Source organism: Phodopus roborovskii, unplaced genomic scaffold, assembly GCF_943737965.1.
Source record: "Phodopus roborovskii unplaced genomic scaffold, PHOROB, whole genome shotgun sequence".
Classification (NCBI taxonomy): Eukaryota; Metazoa; Chordata; class Mammalia; order Rodentia; family Cricetidae; genus Phodopus; species Phodopus roborovskii.
Window position 1 is genome coordinate 5,825,174 of NW_026126602.1, and position 14,648 is coordinate 5,839,821.

Below are 14,648 nucleotides of genomic sequence, written 5' to 3' on the forward strand. Positions count from 1 at the left end.
TGTCTAATTGGATTCAGGCATGCTCAACAGGAGAGAAATCATGCAGGATACTTTATGACTTTTCTGGCAGGATTTGTGCAGTTTTTCTCCATGTTTGCTGAATCAAGCAGGTATCATCTTATATATTCCCCTATTATCTGAAAAGAATAATTTGTTTTGATATTTTTTTAAAAAATGGATAAAGAAATCCAGTTATCCATTTAACTGAGAACAGTCTCTAGATTTTCCATCTATTATTATCAGTCCATTTACCATAAAAATTGTTGCTAGAGAATGACAAGGAGCAGCTGGCTGAGGCCCAGCCTGCCCTACTGTGACATCATTGTCTGTGATGCTTTCAGTATTGACTGTCAAAAACTTAGGCAAAATGTGATTACTATGATGGTTACTAATCCCAGATGGTGCCTAATTATCTATAGAAAAACTTAAAACTTTTCTGGCATGGAATTCACGGCCTTTATAATACTGTAGAACTTTTAGTATCACTTCCCATCTGTGGGCAGAGCATCCTCCGACAGATCAGATTTCCACTTACCCTTCACAAGTAGGCCTAGATACACCTGCCCCATGGATTCATTAGGAAAACAGATAGGATACACAAGTGGAGTTCTCACATTTGGTTAAGTGGATACATGCTTATAATTTCTACCAGAGAGTGAAAACCTAGTTTCAAGCATGTTTCCGTCTATGGATTCAAAGATGAAGCAGGTAAATGGTGGTTTGAATTTTCATCATTACCTTTGACATGATAATATGCTTGCTGAAATAAACTGAATGCTTAAGTGTTTAAGTAGACAATCATCTTCTAAACACCCCTTATTAATTACATTACCAAATTACATCACTTTAACCCCTTAACTTTTCTTAAGTTTCCATCTTCTCTGCTTTCACTGTGATGATGGTGCTGTTGACCAGGGTGTGATGACAATGAAGACAGGAAAAAGTCAGACATCATGAAAACTACAGAGAAAAGCATTTCAAAGAGAGGAAACAATGTAGTTAAAGGATCCAGAAAAACAGTGGATAGTGAAATGCAGCACAAGTGAGCAGGAAAACTATGTCATATTTATTTATTTATTTATTTATTTATTTATTTATTTATTATAACCAAGTCCATTTAAATGGAAACATTTATAGACAATATTTGGGAATTTGGGCGTCGTTCTTTCCAAACTACTTCCTGCTGGTAAGGGGCGCTGTCATGGGGGATTCTAAGAAGATGTCATCTTACTTTTAAGAGACTAATACAATATAAGCGAAAAAGAGTTCTGTCCATTTAGATTTCCCTTGGAGAAGCTGACAGTAAAGTGTAATAGGGGTACATTCTAGAAGGAACAACTTAGGACATATAAGACTTCGTAAACTGAAAACAATATGGGTCCAGCAGAGAGGAGAATCCTGGTGGTGTGACACAGGAAGGCCCACAGAAGAACCAAGAGACAAGCTGGGAATTTAATTACATACAGGAAAAGTGGGATGTCCCCCAGGAGGAGAGCAGGAGCAGGCCAGGAGTCAGGTGAAAATACATTTGCATGTTGTGAAGCATAGAACTCTAGGGGACTGCTTGTCCATTTCTAGTAAAGAAAGGGCAATCAATAAACCTTGAAAGTATGAGGGGTAGATGCTATTTCAGACAAATGCACTGAAAGTAAGTTAGAAAGCACCTGTGGCCAGGCAGAGTAATTCCAGTAGATTCACAGTCCAGTGGAGGCACACTGTGAACATTCCCATAGGCTCTGTGACTAGGATCAGTGGCCCGGAGTAGAAGGAAAGCCATAGATTGGCTGCTTGTTTTAGCCAGGGTCCTAGAAAGAGTGTGAACCCACTCCAAACAGATGTGATTTAGGAGTATTTGTTTCTATTTTTTTATTAAGATATTCTGTGTATTTTAAAGCAAACCATAGAAAGATTGGAACAAAGGTACAGAGGTTCCCTAACCACCCTCTGCCCTGATGAGGGTCCATGCTTTCCACTGTCAATACACCCCCACACTGCAGTAGCATATTCCTTGCAGTTAGTGAACTCACACTAGTAAATCATCATTAAAGCCCATATTTCACAGGAAGGTTCATAACAGGTTCTAGGAATTCTATAGATGTTGCCAAATGAATGACGGCCTGTATCTACAATACATATGATGTCTTCCAGAGTAAACAGCCCAAAATATTTTCCTTTGTTCTACCTATTCCTTCCCTCTGTGGTAGGTTCTGACTATTACCAGTATTTTTATTGTCATAAAAGTGGAATCACATAAAATATAACCCTTACTCAGTTTGCATTTAAGTTTTATTCAGGCCTTTTATGCCTTGATAGCTTATTGGCAAAGAATAATACTTCATTTTCTAGCTGTTTATTTACAAGACAATAATTATTTTATACACTCTTTTTCTGCTAAAATTTTGTGAATTTTTGTTTCTATATGTATAAGATATATTTATCGGCAGTTTTCTTGTGTCTTTGTCTGGTTTCCGTCTTAGGGCACTAATGCAGCCTTGTGAGGTTAGCTCTAAAATATCCTCAAAGCTTCTGTCTTCTGGGAAAGAATAGAAAATTGATAAGCTTTCTTCCTTAAAATTTTGGTAGCATTAAGTCTAAACAATATAGGTCTTCTGCTTCTAATTTTGGAATGTTATCAGTTATTATTTCAACTTGCCTAATAGACACAGGTATATTCAAATTAAAATATTCCTTCTTTGAGCTTTGACAGATTGTATTTTCCAAGGAATTTGTCCTTTTTATTCAGGCAATCAAACCTCTCTCTTTCCCTTCTCCTCTCTTTCTGCAGGTATGATCATGTGTATAATTCAAACCCAGATCCTACATATAAGAAAAAAAAAACATGGCATTTGTCTTTCTCAGTCTATCTCATTTTGTTTAATATAATAATAACCAGATGCATTCATTTTCCTTCAACTGTCATGACTTTGTTTTTCTTTTCAGCTAAACAAAACTCCATTGTGTGTATATACCACCTGCCCTTTATCTATTCATCTACTGGTGGGCATATAGGCTAGTACTATATCTTAGACATTGTGAATGGTATGGCATCAAGCATCGGTGAGCATCTCTGTGTTACTTATGTTACCTTTGAGAAGGTACCCAGTGGTATAGCTGGGCAATGCATTTCATGCTCTCCTCTTGTGAGGAACTTCCTTGGTGAGTTCCACTGTGGCTTTACAGTTTATCACACATTCCCACCAGCAGTGTCTAAGAGTTTCTCCTCTTTACTCCACCCTCCCAGCATTTGTGAGTCTTCATATGCTAGCCATTCTGACACAGATGAGTGGGAATCTCAATGCAGCTGTTGAACATGATTTGAAGTTGATTTGTTTTTTGTTATTGCCATTTTAATTGTCTATTCAATTCATTTGTTCACTCATGGGTTGGCAGATTTGGGCTTTGGTGTTTAATTTTTAACTCTTCAGAGTCTGTTCAGTAATTTCCTGTCTTGTGGTGAGTTGACAAAACTTTTCTCAGATTTGGTAGGTTATCTCTTCACTTTACTGATGTTTATTGTTTTTATCTTGTTTTGTTTTTGATACAAAAGCTTCTAATTTCATATAACCCCCATTGTCAATTCTTGGGAAGATTCCCTGTGTTCTGTTTGTGGGGGGTCTTTTCCTTTCTTGGTTAGGTTTATGCCTAGGTATTTTATTTTTATATATTGAAACCTTTATGAAGGGGAATTTATTTCTGATTTCTCTCTAGCCACGTTCACTGTTGATATGGAGAAAAGTTACTGATTTTGCTGTGTTGCCTTTGTATAGAGCGACTTCTGTTTATATACCCTTTATTCTAATTTTCTTACTCTGTCTTGCTGTTCTTGTTAAGAGTTTGAATAAGAGTAATGATGAGTCCAGGCACAATTGTCATGTTCCTGGATTTAGAAGTAATGCTTTTCACTTCTCCCCACTTAGTATAATGTTGGCTTTAGGTTTGTTACACATTCCTTTCATTATACTGTGGTATGGTTCTTATTTTCCTATGTTCTTCTGGATTTTTATCATGCAGTGATGTTGAGCTTTGCCTTTAATGGCCCTTTCTGCATCTGTTGAGATGATTGTGTGATTTATTTTTCATGTCTGTATATGTGTGTATTACATTTGTTGGTTTGCACATGTTGAAGCAACCTTACATTCCCAGTTGAAACCAAGTTCTTCAGATTTCAGATTTCTTTTTTATCTTTTTTTGTGCTGTTAATGTCCAGGGGATCCATAGTAATGTGGCTTCCCTTTCATTTATGATAATAGTAATGGTAATCTTGTCCTTTCCCATCTTTAGTTATCTCAGATAGAGGCTTCACAATTTTATTAATCAGTTTGAATTGCCAGCTTTTGATTTTGTTCATATTCTGTTTTGATTTCCTGTTTTCAATGTCACTTATTTCTGCAGTAAATTTTAATCACGTATTTTCTTCAGCACACTTTAAAATTAGTTCACCTTTGTAGTTGAAGCTTAGATGACTGAAGTTTAGATATTCTTTTCTATTTTAGGTATTAAGGGCTATGCTTTCTTGATCTCAGTATGCCCACCATCTCTGAAGCTGACTATAATACTTGTTCTGTTTTTTTCCAACTTTGTTGTCATTTATGTGTGTTTCCCTTTTACTTAGGTCTGGTAATTTTTGTCTTGATAACCAGATATGATGCACCCATAAACTAGCCTTTGTTAACATGGAGGGAGGGTGCCGGGATCAGTGAGTGTGCTGTAGTCCTCTGTGCTGATCCAGTCTGAGCCTCTGTATGAACCAGGGCATCTGCCCTGGGGACTTAGCAAGCACTAATGATTCTCTGACTTCTTACCTCCCCTCCAGTTCTTGGGAGAACAGGATGGCTGGAAGGGTTAGGCATTTGGTTATTTCCCTTCCTCTGGGTTGGTTAAGCTTGAAGATCCTAAGTCTCAATGGCTTGGACTTTGGTAAAATACATTCTCTTGAACTCATTTTTCTCTCCCTTTGATGCTTTCCAGTATTTGCCCTGAGAATCTGTTTGATCTCCTAGAAGCAAAACAGATGTGTGGAACTTTCTTGAAACTATGGTCCCTATTGCTTTTAAACTTTTCAATTCACCCAAAATGGGGTTTCCAGAAATTCATCAAAAGCTGCCCTGCTCATCCCAGCCCACTTCTAGAAGAGCCATCTACTCCAAGGTTCTTGCTCAGTTAGAAGAAATTCTCCTTGTGTACCTGCTCATCAGTTCAAGTCTTCAGGCAGTAGTTCACCTTGTAGTCTGCAATAGACTCAAGAATTGGTTATTTCATCTGTTCACCTTCTTGCTAGCTGCTAAGTAGAATGATGATCTCTGAATTCTTTTAAACTGGAAGTTGGATGGAGTGAACTTTTAAAGAAGTTGTGTTTGTGAACATATTGGGGACAATGATGAGAAAAATAAAGGGAAAACTGTTATTCTATGCTTGTAAGTTTAAGCGGAACAGAATATGGTTGACTTGGTAAGACACTCTCCTCCTTACCAGTGTGTCTGAATTACTGTAGTGAGGACATTCTTTTGAAATACAAGTCAAAACTGCCACCCAGGTCAGTATCCTTAGGTATCACACAAAGAAAATTTTCTATGTCTGACTCTAACCATACTCCATTGTTCCTCCTGCCTTGTATCATTTTTTGTTGTTTCTTTTGTTATTGAGATTATAATATAAATTACATCATTAATCCCTTCCTTTCCCTTTCTCCAAGCCCTCCCAGATACTCCTCCTTACTGTCTTTCAAATTTAACTATCTTCAATCTTGACATTCTCTCTACTCGCTACTCTCTAGTTCAGTTGGCTCCATGCTGGCCATGTCTCTAACATCTGGAACACTCTTGCATCAGCATCAGCAGCTCTGCCATGACTTTTCTCTGCCCAAACAGAGCCACAGGATCATATACCACACTAAGAGAAGAGGTCCAAGCTAACCACTTTTAACCCTGGAATCCCACTCCCCATCCCCAGGACTCTCAATCCTTCTGTCATTATTTTTTAATTTAGTGTATATAACTACCTAATACACCATGTCTTTTACTCACGTATTATATACGTTGTCTGAGTCTTCCCATGGGCACTTAAGCTCTACCAAACAGAGTTTGTTTCGTTATAATTTCTGACTGATAATCCCACATTCTCCTTGAGCAGATTCTTGTGTATGGTGAGTGCCCAAAATGTATTTCTTGAGAGAACAGGTGAACATATAGTAAATGTTCATTACAGTAGTACTGAAGACAACTCATTTTCACTCTTTAAAAAATTATTTTTTATGAAGAATTTAAATGCTCAAATAGAATGTAAATATATATTTCAGGATGACTTTATACTTTCAATATCTTTTTTTCTAGTCTTCATTTCATAGAACAAATTAATGTTCTTGTTACTTTTATTAAATGTTTGCTTTTGTTAGTCTCTGAGGAAGCAGAGACAAACTCCTGTAAGACTTTTGTCCTCTTGTGACAAGTACAGCTTGTGAGCCAGACCCTACTTCCCATTTACTCTGTAATACTGGAGAGACATAGCTCCAGACTATAAATAATTTCTTCATGTTGTCAAAGGTCACCTGTACCCTCAGGTGTAGTTATTATAGTTCTGTGTGTATTTCAGTTTTACACACTGAAAAATGAAGTAACCCCTGCTGCCCTGAAGTTAAAATTTCATCTTTACTATTTAGTTGTATGACTGTAAAGGAACAGCTTTGTTTGCTTTTACTTTGGTTAAAAATACTCAAGTAAATATCAACTTCTATCATCTGTGGTGATCTGGAAGCCACTAGGGTAAAAGAGCAATCCTTGTCAAACAGAAATCTCATCAATGCTTTTGTGTTGTTTCCTTATCCATCTTTACATTTCAGTAACAGAGACAACTGTTAGTACCAACGGGGATTCAGGCTCTCACTGCTATGCCCTGGAAGACTGATTTTCATTTCTCTGCTTCTTAGCTCCTTTGGCTTAAGTGTTGTCATTTTGAATGGATGGTGGAAAACAATGCAACACCAGCCTAGCTGAATTTCTAGACCAACCTGACAAGTAGAGTAATTGATGGTATAACTGCCCAGTCTCTACTAAAGTTTTAACTGCCCTCTCCATTCACAGTGACCTAATACTTCTTCACTGACAAATTCCCATCTTGTATGTTGAGATACATATATGTTCATCAAACTTTAGCTGTGTTGGAAGAGAGGATGCAGTTAGAAAATTATACATAAAAGCATGAAAACTGGAACCCCCAGATAATGACAATAGCTCATACTCCATTGAGTAGAAGCCATTTCTTCTCTTTTCTTTTTTCTTTTCTTTCTTTCTTTTTTTTTTTGGTCAAGTTACTGTTTACCTCTTTCTGGCTCCAATGGAGGAACTTGCCAGACCTTGAACAAAGGTCAAGTATTTAGCTGTGTGTGTGCTTTCTCAATTCATTGCTGTGACCATCTCCTTTCCTGTGTACTGCTAGCCCAGTCCTTCCACCAGCATCCAGTAATCTAGGACCTCTCACTTGTAAAAGCTCTCTCCTTTGATCCCCTTCTTCCCAGCTTCTGTTCCCCCTCATCCCTCCCTCCACAGTTCTATCTCTAAGCAAGATCACATTCCTGTTGCCTTATCTCATTATTTTCCTCATTCTGCTGAGGAGGTGCTTGCCAGGATCACTAGAGAACTCCATGTCTATCCCTAAGAGTAAAGGTGGCTCTTCTTAATGTACCCATTTCATGGCTTGTGAGAGAATACATTCCTCTTGGTTTCTCCTCCAAGAGCCTTACTCTCCCATTTCCTAGCTCTGGTTCTAAGATCTACTTGTCTGTAAGTGTGGGTTTCTCCAAGAATACCACCTTCAGTCTTCACTTTTTATTGTTGACATCCACTCAGTAAGCTCATTCAATGCCGTGCCTTCGAACACTAAGAAGTAACTCAAAAGCCATCTCCAGTGTGAATCCCAGTCTGCCTACTCAATTAAATCTACAGTGATATTTACTTGGCATGTTAAATTCAGCACATCTCCAACAAATTACATAACTAACTTCCACCCTATGTGACTAAAAATAATAGATTATATTATCATCCATGGTTTGGGAATGCCACAAAAATTACAGTTTGGACAGCCTAGGTTATATGTGTGTCTGTGTACATTACATATGTAATTTGTTTTATATATAATACATAACGTTTATCATGTATACATATGGCTCTTTATAGACACAAGTTTTGAATTCATGGATTCAACCAATCCAGACAGAAAATGTTTGAAAAAATGGCAACTTCACAGAACTTATATAAACATTTTCATGTACTCATTTATTAAGGAATACAGTATAACAATCATTTAATAGAATTTGTATGCATTATAATCTAGAGGTCATTTAAAGTATATAGGAGGTTGTATATAGATATTTTAACATAAGGAATTTGAATGTTCAAGGATTTTTTCACTTGTGTGGATTCCCCATGAATGCCAAGTGATGACTACACCACACACACACACACACACACACACACACACACACACACACACACATACACACACCACACACACACACACACACACACACACACACACACACCACATGATTTTAACAGAATTCAGTGTTGCCAAGTTTAAATAAGAGTCAACCACAAGTAGTGAAAGCCTTTTCCAATTTCTGTGTCTATTACTAGAATTGCACGTTTGATATTTATATGCGTATTTTTCATTCTTTTTGATAAGGTATTATGAATTTGACACTGGATTTTTCCATCAAAATCTGTCTATCTATTTATCTATCTATCTATCTATCTATCAGCTATCTATTGTCTATCTATCTATCATCATCATCTATCCATGAATGATCTCTGACCTCAAAATGGTTCAGAATTTTTCCAAAACTTGCTAATTGTGACACTTTTTATTTTTCCTCTTTTGCTTATTTCCCTCCTTTTCTTCTTTCTCCTTTCTCCTCTCCTCCATCTCCTCTTCCCACTCCTTCTCTCCTTTTTTTGCAGATATTATGAAAATAAATGAGGAAGCAAATGAGACCAGGACAGCTGAACAGCAAGCAATAAGGTTTTACATGACTGACAGTAAGGAAGGGGGAAACATCGTTTTGAATCCTACTAAGAGACAATATTTGCTTTAAACTTTGACTACTCTTCTTAAGAAACATTCTTGTCAGTGGAGAGATGTCTAAATGGACAGAACACTTGCTACATAAGTGTCTCAGGTTTTTATTGCTGTCAGCCACACAGAATGTAACATGCCTGGTGCTGTCCAGAGATGGGATAGCTGTGAGCTGCTACACTGTCATCTTCAAGGTTAGGGATTTGGAAAGACACAAGAGCATAACAAAAATACAACTTTGGTTCAAGAGTGTTCATGAAGATGAACTTCATCACAATAGAGAAGGATTGAGGTGTAGCATAGAATAGCACTCAGTCCCCACAAATGTTTAGTCAGTTCAGGAGCCAGAGGAAGCCAGGTGCTGCCCACTATAAGACAAATAAGTTTGGTTAGGAAGAATCCACATTGAGGAGCTTGATAAAGCTCCCTCAAGTCTCAAGAATTCCTTACAGAAAAAGCTATTTGGGAAACCAGGGGGAAGATTCACTCCCTCCTAGAATAATGTGTGCCTCCAAGTAGATAGGAGAGAAACATTTGTAACATCTAAGGAGAAGAAAAAGTCCTATAAGTATCTTTCAATGGACTAAACTGAGCTACATGTTCAAACATTCAGGGCATTTTAAAGCAAACAAATTGGAAGCATGGGGGAGGGGAGAGGGAGTTAGGAGGAAGAAGAGGGGAGAGGTAGGCATGAGAGAGCAGGAAGAATGAGTCAGGGAAAGAATAGAGGAGAGCAAGAAAGAGATACCATAATAGAGAGAGCCACTGTAGGTTTTAAGAGAAATTTGGCACTATGGAAATGTCCAGAGATCTATAAGGATGACCCCAACTAACAATCTAAGCAATACTGGAGAGGCTACCTTAAATGCCCTTCCCTGATAATGAGATTGCTGACTTTATATGTCCTCCTAGAGCCTTCATCTAGTAGCTGATGGAAGCAGAAGCAGACACCCACTGAGATGAACTCCTGGAATCCAGTTGCATAGAGGGAGGAGTGATGAGCAAATGGGTCAAGACCAGGCTGGAGAAACCTACAGAAACTGCTGACCTGAACAAGGGAGAGCTCATGGACTCCAGTCTGATAGATGGGAAACTAGAATAGGACAGAACCAGGCCCCCTGGATGTGGGTGTTAGTTAGGAGGACTGGGAAGTCTATTTGGCCTCTGTTAGTGGATCAGCATTTATCCCTAGTGTACAAATGGACCTTGGGAGTCCATTCCACATACAGGGATACTCTCTCAGCCTAGACACATGGGGGAGGGCCTAGACCCTGCCCCAAATGATATGACAGACTTTGAAGACTCCCCATGGAAGGCTTCACCCTCCCTGGGGAGCAGAATGGGGATGGACTGGGGTTGGTGGGAGGATCAGGGGAGGACAGGAGGGTGCAGGAACTGGGGCTGACATGCAAAACAAGCTTGTTTCAAATTTAAATAAAAAATATTAAAAATACAAGCTCATTACAATGTATGTTGTATAATGAATAAATCAGAAAAAGGGAGGGTATGTTCAAAACAAAACAACCAACATGCTGTGGTGACCACTGAACTGCTTTAAATATAAAAAGGGTGATGAAGCACTCAGAAGTATGATTACAGATGGCCTAAAAATGTTAAATAGAGACAATGTCAAAGTATGGTGATCTGATACAGAGAGCCAGATAAGGAAAGTATAACAGGGTTAACTATGTCCTTCATAGCAAAGGATAAGAAACAGATAGCACCTAGAGTTTAACCAAGATGATTTTAGCCACTTCAGCTTTAGTAAAAGAAACAAGAAGAAAGACCATCTAGGTTCATCTAGATTCAATTCATGCATAGTCCCAACCTCATCACAGAAGTGACAGTGGTCATCATGTGGGCAATTAACACCTGGGGCAGCATGTTATTCAAATTAACTTTCTAAATGATGACATCCCAAATCAGTGGTTCTCAACCTGTGGGTCATGACTCCTTTGGAGGTCACATATCAGACATGATTCATAGCAGTGGCAAAACTACATTTGTGAGGTGGCAATGAGATAATTTTATAGTTGAAGGTCACCACAACATGGGTATCTGTATAAAGGGTGGCAACATCCGGAAGGTTAAGAACCATTGTCCCAAATGCTTCAAACACACTATGAATATGATGCCCTTTTTAAACCTTCTTTGTCAGCATAGTCTTTGCTCTCAATAAAATTCTTTCAAAGTCATAGGAAACACACATAAACCAGACCAAGTATGTCAAAGAAGTTAGATGAATACCAAACAAAAATAGTGCACATCATATTGTATGATAGGTAAGCTCTGTTAATGGTAAAGAATATAGAAATTCATAAAAAAGCATCAGTCTGAGAGGTCATGCTTAAATGCCACCTTGATCAGGTTTCAGTTTCTCTTGATTTCAAAAGAAGGAACCACATGAAAAGCTTCTTTCCAGAAATAACAACCTAGGCTTCTTTGGAAATTCAGAAGGTATTGTGGATTCAGACAGAGATCTGAAAGCCAAGCATCATCTGGATTCAGTGCTTCTTACACTGTGGCATCTGATGCTTGAGCTTATGTCCCGTTTCTTCAGTTTCCCCCAGCAGTGGATCAACATAGATGGCAGATGGGGTTGGAGGAAACTGGGGTTTTGAAGGATCATAACTTACTCTTGGAATTACAGTGCTCACAACTTTTTAGGTTCATATTGAATGTTTCCTTTTCCCATCTACTCCAATTCTTTTATCTGGTGTTATGAGTAGACATACTTATAGAACCTCTCCAAATAAATATTTGTTCAGCTGCTTAACTCCAAACAACTTAAGAGAACTCACACCCATTCCATATATTTATATATAAATTGAGAGATTTCTAATCCCAAAATATGCAAATACTAGTTGCTAACTGTTCATCACAGCTTGCTAACTACCAGGTCCAATGGTAATTTATCATACTTTCAACACTTAGTTTTCACCACCAGCCTTTGTTATTACCATAATTGACATTCTGTGAACTGTTTTTCTTATTCTATTATTGTTCTAGACTAGCTACTAGATCTAGTCATAGCAACTGAGTTGACAGAGTCCTACCCGAATAAAAGCCAATTCTGAGCTATTTTGTTCTGAAACTTGTGTTCTCTTAAATCCTTTCTAATCTGAGATATGCATAGATCTTACCTCATTTTCAAAAACCATAAAATTCATCTACCTTGGTGAAGAGGAATATGTCTGTCTGAGTCCCTATCTTGTCTTCTGTGAATCTTACTAGAAGATGGAGATGTCACCCTAGTGGCTGAAGCCAGGGGATATGACTCAAGAGTCTGTAATGGGAATTGTACTTTTGCAAGGGTTGCACCTACCGTGGTTTACAGGGATGGTAGGAGGTCAAGTCCCAGCCAAAGACACTTAAATAGATGCATATAGTGGGTACTAAGTTCCCCTCCACCCAAAAATTGCAATAATTTAAGTACAGTAAGAAACACAAGAAGAAAAATTCCTTACAGTTAATAAGAAAGATGCCTGTGAAATTGTAGCAGTGTCTGTATTGGAATAGGCAACATTTACTTTTGGAACCATGGAAAGACTGTTGCCTAAGATTTGTAAGCTGGGATAGGCCACTGCCTTCTGCTGTGAAGGATGCAGGCCCAGCCTCTGTGATTTTCAGTGCAGTCTGTCCTCTGGCGCTCTTAAATCCTATTTCAGAGTTTAAGAGCATAAGTATATGACTTCCTGTGAATGCATCCTATGCTTATAATTTGCTCAAGTCATTTAATGCTTATTTTGCAGCAACTGTATTTTCACACAAGATCAAGCCAGTTTATCCCTTGCAGTACCTACTCAAGGCTATCCTATCCCTACTAGGAAAAAATTCTGCATTTTTTGGACTTCCACAAGACAGATTTGGATCTTTTTATAGAGCTGAAGCTTCCTACTTTGGATAATGGTTATTTATATTCATGTCCTATCTTTCTACTCGAGAATAAACCCCCAAGCAGATTCTGAACGGTACTGCCCATCAGAACTTCCCATTAAAGGTTTTTTTTTTTTTTTTTTTTTTTTGCCAGAACTGTGTTGCCTTTGACTGAAAATGGAGAGTCCAAGAGGACTGGAGTCTATTTGAGACAATCTCTGGGTTTTGGTTGCCATAGTAGACTAGGGGTGGTGCCAATATGAAGAAAGGGGACAAGGAAGTCATCTGGGATGGGGCAGCAAAGGTTCAATTGAGTTTGAAGTTTTCTTAAGACATTCACACGGAGAAGGGAACTGAACAGAATGCTCTTGTAAGAGCTACTAAAATAGCATTTTAAAGTCCCGTCTGCTAAGGAAGACAGCAAATGTTCCAAAAAGTGACTGGTCCGCACATGATCGTGAAAGCCTCGAGAGAAGAATTAGCTTGCCTAGGAAATGGAAAGTAGAATGGAGTCATCAGTTATGTCTCATTGAAAAGGGCCTTTTATTACTTCCTATTGATTTTCCTGCTTTCTTAGCTCATTGTTCTGTTTTGTAAAATTAAAATCTTATTGGTTTCCCTGTATAATGCATAAAGCCTCACACCTAATAAATAGCTGAAATCTTGGAGCAGGCACTATAGCACTAAATCCGGTTTTTAGTTTATCTTTGATTTGTTAATCCTTTGATATTTGTCTCAAAGTTGTCTTATTCTTTGTCTCCAACTGCATTTATGAGTCAAAAGGGACATTTAACACAGTGCTACAAAGACAGGTGGTATTTGGGCCTAAGCAACAACTATGTTTGAATAAATGAAACCTTGTACACAGTCCTGTTTACTTCTATGAAATTATATGCAGAATAGTGATTTATACACATCAGTGTCATTCAACATGAGCATAAGAAGGTCACCAAGTAAAATACTGAAGTGATTTTTATTATTATATAAGTATGAAAAAATTAAAAATAATATGCTAATTGTTAATACCACAAAGGACATTTTAATTTCAAAACTGTTATCTTTAACTGGATGCTGAGCTATGTCTCCTAAGGAATATAAATCATACCTTAAATAATATTTTTATGTAAAAGTTCACGTTTTATAAAATATTTGAGGAACCTTATTAAAAATTCTATAAATATTACATAATACATATTTTGTGAATAGTACTATATATAATGGATTTTCATTGACTGTTTACACTGCTCAGAATATCTTTCTGAGATGAGGAGAATTTCCAAAATGGCTCAGGGGAGATCTCTGCCTCTCCCTGAACACAAGTGAGATGGTACCAAGTGATTTCTGCCATATACTTTAATTAGAGCTTAGGACTGAGGCCAATGCATAAATAATCAGATGGTCATGTGAGGTTCCAAATCTTGGAGGAGGATGACAAGCTCAAAGTCAGTTTGTGAGTGTTGGAGGCAGTCAGGAATCCACTTTGCAGGCAATGCTGGGGGAAGGTGAGTGGGCTTCTGTGGGCAGGCAGTTCTTGAGGAAGATAATGGGGTGTCCTTATTCCTTTACCACATGTCTAAGGCAGCACTCTGCCTTCATCTCAGTTCTTATGAGATGCCATATATTTCACTAAATTGCTTTTTCTTATTGGTTGACTTGCATTGTTTTGAAGAGTACATGCTATGTATAAGTGACTTTTATTTATGCCC

The 14,648-nt window shown here is 37.9% G+C and overlaps 1 protein-coding gene across 1 annotated transcript in view; it reads right to left on the reverse strand.

Moving 5' to 3' along the window:
- Myo3a (myosin IIIA) overlaps positions 1-14,648 on the reverse strand; it is a 163,927-nt gene that overhangs the window by 105,184 nt on the left and 44,095 nt on the right.